This window comes from Miscanthus floridulus, chromosome 16, assembly GCF_019320115.1.
Source record: "Miscanthus floridulus cultivar M001 chromosome 16, ASM1932011v1, whole genome shotgun sequence".
Taxonomy (NCBI): Eukaryota; Viridiplantae; Streptophyta; class Magnoliopsida; order Poales; family Poaceae; genus Miscanthus; species Miscanthus floridulus.
The window spans coordinates 32948374-32958098 of record NC_089595.1 but is presented as its reverse complement, the minus strand read 5'-3'; positions in this window follow the sequence as shown (position 1 = coordinate 32958098).

The following is a 9725-nucleotide window of genomic DNA, read 5'->3' as shown; positions in this document are numbered from 1 at the left end:
GACGGCTATTTCCCCTACACCTGCACCATCCCCAGCTGCCCCTGTGGAGGACAAGGAGATTGGCTGGAAGTGCAAGTACTACTTCAAGCCAGCTCCAAAGACAGCCTACTACCACACTCTCCTCACCCACATGCTGGACGACAACTTCCCCGACTTGCACGCCTCCATCAGCTACCACTGCACCGAGTACCATGTAGCACCCGGTTTTAAGAACAAAACCAGATACACACCATATGTGAGCCCAGGAAGTCAAATCTCACATATAGCTACAAATAAGGGTAATATCAAAAGACAACGCTTAAATACATAGCGTATTAGTATAAAGAATATAACCTCAGAGTATAGACAGCGGAAAGACAACTCCAATCTTCAGGCGAAGACTCCAAATCCACAGGGACAACTGACTGGTTGATCACAAACCTAATTCCTCCAAACTCTAGCAATCTGGTACCCATCCAGGATTTTTCCAAAGTATTGAAAATAAAACAAGCGTAAGTACATGTCGTACTCAACAAATATAACATGGGGTTCATGAGGCTCCAAAGGCTGACACTGGTTTAACTGCGATTAGCTTTTAATTGTCACAATTTTAGCAATTGAGTAGCAACAAGTATACCACCAGCCCGTGTAAACACATGATCAGATAAACATGAATAATGAATAGCATAAACAGTAATCATTAATGAGCATCTTCATCATCAGTATCATCTGTGTTCATCATCTATTCCATAAGGGTTCCAAGGTCGCTCGTGACCGTGAGCACGGCTGATATACCAGTTTTACACTCTGCAGAGGTTGTACACTTTCACTGTGAGTCGTGATTTACCCTTTTGCCCGAGGCGGCCAACCTCTTGACCCACTACCAAGGAAGGTCGGCAGGGTTCACTATGAAGCCTTTCAAAGGTTCGTCTAACAAGTTAGGGCCATTAGATTCACTCGGCAAACAGATGTAGGAACCCCCCTGTCAAATGGCACAATTCCTTCACGGCTATACACATAAGAGTAGAGGCTGTCCTATACCCGATTCGTCAAGCCATTCTTACGCCAATAAAGGTAACCACTAACAAGCTAGAAAAGGTCCTCATACTGAGCTAAAGCCAGAGCCATGTAGCTCTCACAGCTGTACTGTAAGTCCCGGATGATCACTTATAGATAAGTCCTTAGGGAGAGGAATCTAGAGCACCATAAAACAGCCCAATGCTCTAGCCCCCTTGTTCCATGTTGCTAGAAAACATCTTTTAATGTTTATTGCATATACCATTAGTCAAGTTATAAAATCATGGTTGTAGTTGAGCACTAGCATCATACTACCCAATGCAATAACCCAAAGGTGTCAAGGTACAGGGTAACAAAGTACTAGGAAATCCTTAGTGGCGGTCAAGGTAGACACATGCAGTATGAATTAAATGATTAAAGATGAATAGGACAACAAGGAAGATCCCATGCTATACTTGCCTTTTACTCTTGCTCACATTTTCCTCACACCTTGCTTCTGGACATCAGCTTCTGATCTTCAGCGCTCACTAGCGATTCTCGTTCTACTCGTAGCAAACACCGTGCATAGGCAAACATACAAGCAATACATAAAAGCAACTAAGAACAGTACACCACCCAAGGTAAAACGACGTACTAAAAGAGAACCAATCGCTACGGTCAGCAGAACACAAGAGATGCCAAAAACGGAGCTACGGTTGAAAAGAAACGACTATCGGAAGTTTATATTATATAAAAGAAAAGACTACAACTACAAGCTTGATTTATTTTAGTTAAACATAAACATGGAAGATTCATTAGTTCAGATTAGACAAATCATATTTATACATAGAACTGAGTTGAAGCTAACCATTATTTTATTTTATAAATGTTCTCACATAATTTATTAAACAAGTTAAGCTTTATCTTTGCAAAAGAAATAATTGTGAGAGCATCTGAACAAACCGTATATGATGGACGTTTAAGCTAACCATATTATATATTAAAAATGTATTCATGTTTCCATTAATCAAGTTAGCAAGTAATTATGAAAGATCGATGTATTTACTTACATTGCTTTTAATTATAAAATTTGGATGCATGTATATTAATCAATTTAATATTTAACTATATATAGAAAGAAACGTGGACACTAACATATAGATCGTGTCGATACGAATCTAACGTAACTTGAACGGAGCAAAACGGAGTTAAGACAATTTTTGTGTGAAGGATTAGGGGTTCTAAGGACGGATGAGCATATACACGTACATAGACTGCAGATCACGATGGCTGATATATGGCTCCACGGTGGGTAGATGTAAACAATGAAGTTTCTGGAATTAAAGCATAATATATATAAGTGGAAAAGAATTGTTTACTGTGCAAGCTGGATATAGATCGATATACAACAGTGCACGGGGACCATGGCGTTGGGCACTGAACTCACCGAGAGCCAAAACAATATCTGTTTTTTTCTGCAGGACACAGATGTTGGGCGACGATGACTTGCAAAATTTGGGAACAGGCAGCTTGCCACCGGCTGGTTTAGGACAGCAAGGGAACAGCCGCGCAACTCCGACGATGATGATTCCAGATAAACCGATCGTGCAGTATGGTCTGGCTCTTGATTTAGAAGAAGACGACTAGCGCTCCTCGAAGCCAACAGCAGGAAACACAGTTGTATATGCTAAACTGATGTGCTCGGCTACAGATTTGCAAAGGAGCAATTTCAGAACGTCCAGGAGGAGACCAACACATATAACAGAGGTGGTGAAGAGCTTGGGCGTGGGCTCACCAGCATTAGAAGAAGATCGGCAGCGGACTTACTTGTTGCCGAGGAGAGTATGGCCGGGCTGGGCAGCGCGACGGCGACGGCGACGGCGACGGCGACAGCGAGAGAAAGAGGACAAAAATATAATTTACTACACGAGGGATTTCCCAAACTAGGGGCTCCCCATATGGTAGTTTTGGTGTGCTTTGCCCAAGGGGTTGGTTGATATATATAGGAAGAAAAACTCCCCACATCCACGTCAACTAGCGATATGGTACTAATTGATGTTACACCATCCACCTGCACTTATGGGCCTAAATAAACATTAAAGCCTATTAGTAAATAAATGCATGGGCCTTTAGGATTTATCAGGATTATTGCACATGGGCTTTGAGCGTTGGGATAAATGAGAGATTTATTATTTTCGGAATTAATTAATTTCATGGATAAAATAATTCTAGAAAAGTCCAGAATTAATATTTAAGCCACGAAAAATACTCCGAGACCTCCGAAAATTTGGGAAAAATTCTCAGAGACACTTTGGAACATGATGAACTCAAATAAAGTATTTGGAGCTTATGAAAAGATTGTTGGGAACATGGAACATAAAGATTAAGGTGAAGGAGATAGGAATTAAATTCTAGAAAGAAGCTGGAAAATTCCTAGAGATAGATATTCGTCTCCTAAACGTATAAAAACACACATGTTGCACATAGAAACACAAGGTGCGACCGGCATGAATGCAACAAACACGTTTCTACCTTATAATAAATTTTAAATTAATGAAAATTTTTATTTTCCTATGTTTTCATGCACACAAAAATTCACAGATAAATCATTTTAACTCTATTTTCAAAAGTGGCAAATTTTGGGGTGTTACATACCAGCACCCATTGGAGGCTACCTTCTAGAAGGTAGAGCTGGTGGTCACCGCTTGGAACGATATCAAGAATGGACATGAGGTGGAGACTGTCCACTGTGCCCCTGCCAGGAGAGCCCATGCTTTGGATGGCATGGAGGATGTAGCACAGAATGCCTACATCCACTACCATGGTCGTCGCTTTAAGGACATGAGGGAGGATCGCTTCAGGTTCCTTCCTCGAAATGATCATGAGGGTGTTTGGCAGGTTTTGGCTCCACTAGAGAATGACCCAACTCTGGAGGCAACGGTGCAGCATGTCCACACTATGCAGAGAGTGGATGATGAAGTCAAAGGAGAACCGTGTGCATCTCAGAGGGCGCAGAGATGTCTTCAGAAACAAGTGGATGAACTTCGAGCACAACTTAGACGGCCTTCCATCTACAAGAAGAAGCGCCGTTCCTTCACCATGATTGACACCGCTCCATAGGTGTTAGGTGCCTTGATCTAGATTACCACGTCGTTAGTTCGTGTTCTTATTTAGACTTGTTGGTCTTGTGAACTTGGTTGATTAGATGTTTAATTTGTGAACTTGGTTGATTTGGTATTTTGCTTGATTGTTGGAAGTTTGTGGGCATGTCCACAACTTCCTTAGATTGGAACTTTAAGTTTAGAATGAAATCTTAATGCAGATGTTTCGTTTTATCTTATCTCTGCTGTGCTAATTTCTAGAGCAGCATGTGTTCTTTATCTGGTATCTCGAAATCTGGGATGATAAAATTCTGAAATTTTTATGGAGATAACTAGACCTCTGTATCTTTCAAGTGTCTTTGGAATCACATCAATAGCTATTCAAGTTTGGGAGATTTAGCTGACACAAGTTGATGTTCCTGCGCTGTCTGTAACTCAGAATAGTTTCGGTTTAGCTCTACTTTTGACTATGTGTGAGTCCGAATCTGTAAAAGTGGTCTAAATGAAAGTTGTAGCTGATGTCCTAAGCTTTCTAACGAATCTTGGTGCACCTCTGTTGGATCTCTGAAACTCGAGTTATAATAGTTTTACTGAACTGCTGAATTTGAATCTTGTCCAGAAAATTCTCAGCATTGTGTCTTATCTTTTATAAGCTCTCTATAATTGGAAAATTCTCTAAATTTTGCGCATTTGTTGGAAAACAGATGGCCGCAAGAGGAGGAAGAGGCAGAGGCCATGGTCGTGGGTGTGATGCTCTTATAAATCCACCACCGCCACCGGTGACCATGGAATAGATATTGGGAATACAAGCGCAGCTGATGCAAGCTATGATGCAGCGCTTAGACAGTGAACCTGCAAGAGGGTCACCGCCTATCCAGATTAGAGATAAGCGTGGAGAGTTTATGAAAGGTCATCCACCGGTGTTCACCCATGCCTCAGACCCTATGGAGGCCGATGATTGGTTGCGTGCTGTGGAGAAACAACTGAATATAGCACAATGCAACGACCTTGAGAAGGTGTTGTACGCTTCTGGGCAACTCCAAGGAGCTGCTCAGGATTGGTGGGAATCATTCCAGTTTGGACGTCCCAACAATGCTCTTGCTATCACTTGGCAGGAATTTAAGGACAGTTTCCGGTCATACCATATTCCTGATGGACTAGTGGAACTGAAGCAGGAAGAATTTAGATCTCTTAAGCAAGGATCAATGACTGTGGCGGAATATCGGGACAAGTTTGCCCAACTATCACGCTACGCTCCTAATGATGTAGCGGATGACAAGGATAAGCAACACCGTTTCCTCAAGGGACTCTATGATGGACTGTAGCTCCAGCTGATGTTTAATACTTACCCTAACTTCTAGTCTTTGGTGAATCGCGCAATCGTGATTGATGATAAGCGCAAGGAGATGGAAGCTAAGAAGAGAAGGCTCCAAGGGCAAGCTTCTAGAAGCAACACTCGCCCACGTGCTTATCCCTAGCAAGGTTTTTAGCAGAGGAATCAAGGACCAACTCACCAAGGAAACTATGGTTAGTATCCCCAGCGGAACCAGTTCTAGCAACGCCCTCAGTACCAGCAACAGTTTGGAAATTAGCGTCCCCCGCAACAGACTAGCAATCCTGCAACACGCAAGGAGTGCCCAACAATGCTCTGGTGAAGAGTGGTACACCCAACAATCCCAATGCCTGCTACCGATGCGGAGAAGTAGGTCACTATACTCATCAGTGTCCTAAGAAGCAGAACCAACAAGCACCTCAGAACTAGACCAACAATCAAAAGTTCAACACCCGACCACCTCTCACAGCGAAGGTGAACTATGTGTCATCTGATGCAGCTCAGGAGACGCCTGAGGTCATGCTGGGTACGTTTAGCGTCAACTCTATTTCTGCTACCGTACTTTTTGATTCTAGTGCTTCGCATTCTTTTATCTCCCAAGCTTTTATTAGAATGCATGGCATACCTTTGTGTGCCATGAAAAATCCTATACTAGTGAATTCCCCGGGAGGTAGTATGCCCACTTCTTATTGGAGCCCCTCAACTAGCATTTCCTTAAGGGGGTAGACTTCAAAGTGAAGCCTATTGTGTTGAGAACAGCGGGAATTGATCTTATCCTGGGAATGGATTGGATGAAACAACACCGGGCAGTGATTCAGTGTCAGGAGAAATCTGTGGTTGTGACATCACTCAATGGGGATAGAATCTATGTAGAAGTAGTAGTGCAAGCTCAGCCTACAGCCACAGTGAATCAGCTAGATGGTGAAGTCAATAAACAAGATCGTGTCATGGAGGAGTTCCCGGATGTCTTCCCCGATGACTTGCCAGGTATGCCACCTGACCGAGACATTGAATTCATTATTGAATTATTACCTAGAACTGCACCAATAGCTAAACGTCCATATAGAATGGGAGTTAATGAATTAGAAGAGCTTAAGAAACAACTAAAAGAGTTGCAAGAAAAAGGGTTCATACGCCCCAGTTCTTCCCCATAGGGGCACCTGTGATCTTTGTGGATAAGAAGGATGGTAGTCAATGGATGTGTGTGGATTACCACTCACTTAATGAGGTTACCATCAAGAATAAATACCCTTTGCCTAGGATTGATGATTTGTTTGATCAATTGAGAGGAGCCCATGTGTTCTCCAAGATTGATCTCCGATCTAGGTATCATCAGCTTAAGATTCGGAACTCGGACATACCCAAGACAGCATTTACTACACGGTATGGATTATATGAGTACACCGTTATGTCTTTTGGATTGACCAATGCACCTGCATACTTCATGTATCTGATGAATAAGGTGTTCATAGAGTTTCTGGATAAATTTGTGGTAGTATTCATAGATGACATACTAATATTCTCCAAGACTGAAGAAGACCATGCGGAACACATAAGGTTGGTCTTGCAAAAGCTTAGAGAACATAAATTATACGCTAAGCGGAGCAAGTGTGAGTTTTGGCTAAAGGAAGTCTTTTTTCTGGGTCATGTTGTCTCCAATGGTGGAATAGCAGTGGATCCAGGCAAAGTGCAAGATGTACTGAATTGGAAACCACCAACTACTGTAAGTGAGATTCGTAGCTTTTTGGGATTAGCTGGATATTACCGAAGGTTCATTGAAGGTTTTTCCAAGCTAGCCAAGCCTATGACAGCTCTGTTGGAAAAGAATGCTAAATATGTATGGTCGGATAAATGCCAAGCAAATTTTGAAGAGCTAAAGAAGAAATTGACTACAGCTCCAGTATTAATTTTGCTCGATTTAAGCAAGAACTTCTCTATATATTGTGATGCATCCCGTTTGGGTCTTGGATGTGTGCTTATGCAAGAAGGAAGAGTGGTTGCATATGCATCTAGACAACTAAGGAAGCATGAGTTGAATTATCCTACTCATGACTTGGAATTGGCAGCTGTGGTTCATGCTTTGAAGATCTGGAGACATTATCTAATTGGACATAAGAGTGATATCTATACTGATCATAAGAGTTTGAAGTATATCTTTACCCAATCAGATCTGAATCTGAGACAACGTTGTTGGTTGGAATTGATCAAAGACTATGATTTGGAAGTGCATTATCACCCGGGAAAGGCAAATGTTGTAGCTGATGCACTTAGCAGAAAGAGCTATGCCAATGGACTTCAAATAACATCTAAGTCAGCAGAGTTGTGTGCTAAAATGGAGTATCTCAACTTGAGCCTGGTCACTAATGCAATGGAATTGGTGATAGAACCTACATTGGAGCAGGAGATACGCAAAGGTCAATTGGAGGATGAAAAACTTAAGGAGATAGCAGAGAATGTAGTGCTTGGAAAGGCACCCGGATTTAGAATGGATGAGAATGGTACTCTTTGGTTCGGAAAAAGGATATGTGTACCGGAAATGAAAGCTATCAGTGATGCAATTCTGCAAGAGGCCCATGAGTCTGCTTATTCTATACATCCCGGAAGTACCAAGATGTACTTGGATCTTAAGGAGAAGTATTGGTGGTATGGTTTGAAGAGAGATGTGGCAGAATATGTGGCTTTGTGTGACACTTCTTAAAGAGTGAAAGCTGAGCATCAAAGACCTGCAGGGTTACTACAACCAATGAAGATTCCTGAATAGAAATGGGAAGAAGTTGGTATGGATTTTATTGTAGGATTACCCCGCACTCAAAGAGGTTATGATTCAATATGGGTAATAGTGGATCGACTCACCAAGGTTGCTCACTTTTTACCAGTCAAGACTACCTATAATGGTGCAAGATTAGCAAAGTTGTACATGGAAAGAATAGTGTGCTTACATGGTGTTCCCAAGAAAATTGTGTCGGATAGAGGCACCCAATTTACATCGCAATTCTGGCATAAAGTGCATAGATCCTTGGGGAAAAAGTTGAATTTCAGTTCTGCTTACCACCCGCAAACTGATGGACAGACTGAAAGGATCAACCAGATTTTGGAAGATATGTTGAGAGCCTGTGCACCTCAGTATGGTGATAGTTCAGATAAGAGTCTGCCTTACACAGAGTTCTCGTACAACAACAGTTATCAGAAGAGCCTCAAGATGGCACCTTTCGAGGCGTTGTATGGACGTAAGTGTAGAACACCTTTGTTCTGAAACCAGACTGGAGAAACTCAAGTGTTTGGTCCCGATGTCCTTAGAGACGTGGAAGAACAAGTGAGAATGATTAGAGACAATTTGAGAGTAGCTCAGTCCCGACAGAAGAGTTACGCTGATACCCACAGAAGAGAGCTAACCTTCGAGATTGGTGATTATGTGTACTTGAAAGTGTCACCAATGAGAAGTGTGAGAAGATTCAATATGAAGGGAAAATTAGCACCAAGATATATAGGACCTTTTAAGATCCTAGAGAGACGTGGAGAAGTAGCTTATCAGTTGGAACTGCCTGAGAGCTTGTCCGGTGTGCACAACATGTTCCATGTTTCCCAATTGAAAGAGTGTTTGAGGGTACCAGAAGAATAAATTCCTTTGGAAGAACTTGCTGTCAAGGAAGATCTTACTTATGAAGAGTATCCGATAAAGATCTTGGAAACTGCCGAAAGAGTTACGAGAAGCCGAATCATAAAGATGTGCAAGGTGCAGTAGAATCGTTATACAGAGGATGAGGCTACATGGGAAAGAGAAGAGGATCTGAGAAAGACTTATCCCCAACTGTTTGAGTAAGCAATCACCCGAATCTCGAGGACGAGATTCATCTTAAGGGGGGTAGAATTGTAACATCCTAAAATTTGCATTCTTTTAAAATTAGTAAATATGATTTATTTAAGAAAATGTGTGTGCATTAAAAGTCAGGGAAATAATAAATTTTGAGAAATTAAAATTTAAAAATAAGTTTAGAAACTTTTTGATACATACATGTTGCTGCATATCATTTTGTGAATGCTTGGAATTTGTTAAAGATTTCAAAAAGAATTGAAATTTGAATTTAAAAAGGGTTTTGGAAAATAGAAGAAATAGAAAAGAAAAGAATCTTTTTTCTTTCCCTTTCATGATTTCGGCCCGGCACCGTAGCCTAGCCTTCCCCTTTCCCCCGCTCGGCCCAGCACCACAGCACCGCAACCGCAGCCCAGCCGCGCGCCTCGGTCGCTCGGCCCAGCAAGCCCCGCCGGCCCACTCGGGCGCCAACCGTTGCCGCGCGCCTACGCCCCGCGCCCAGCCG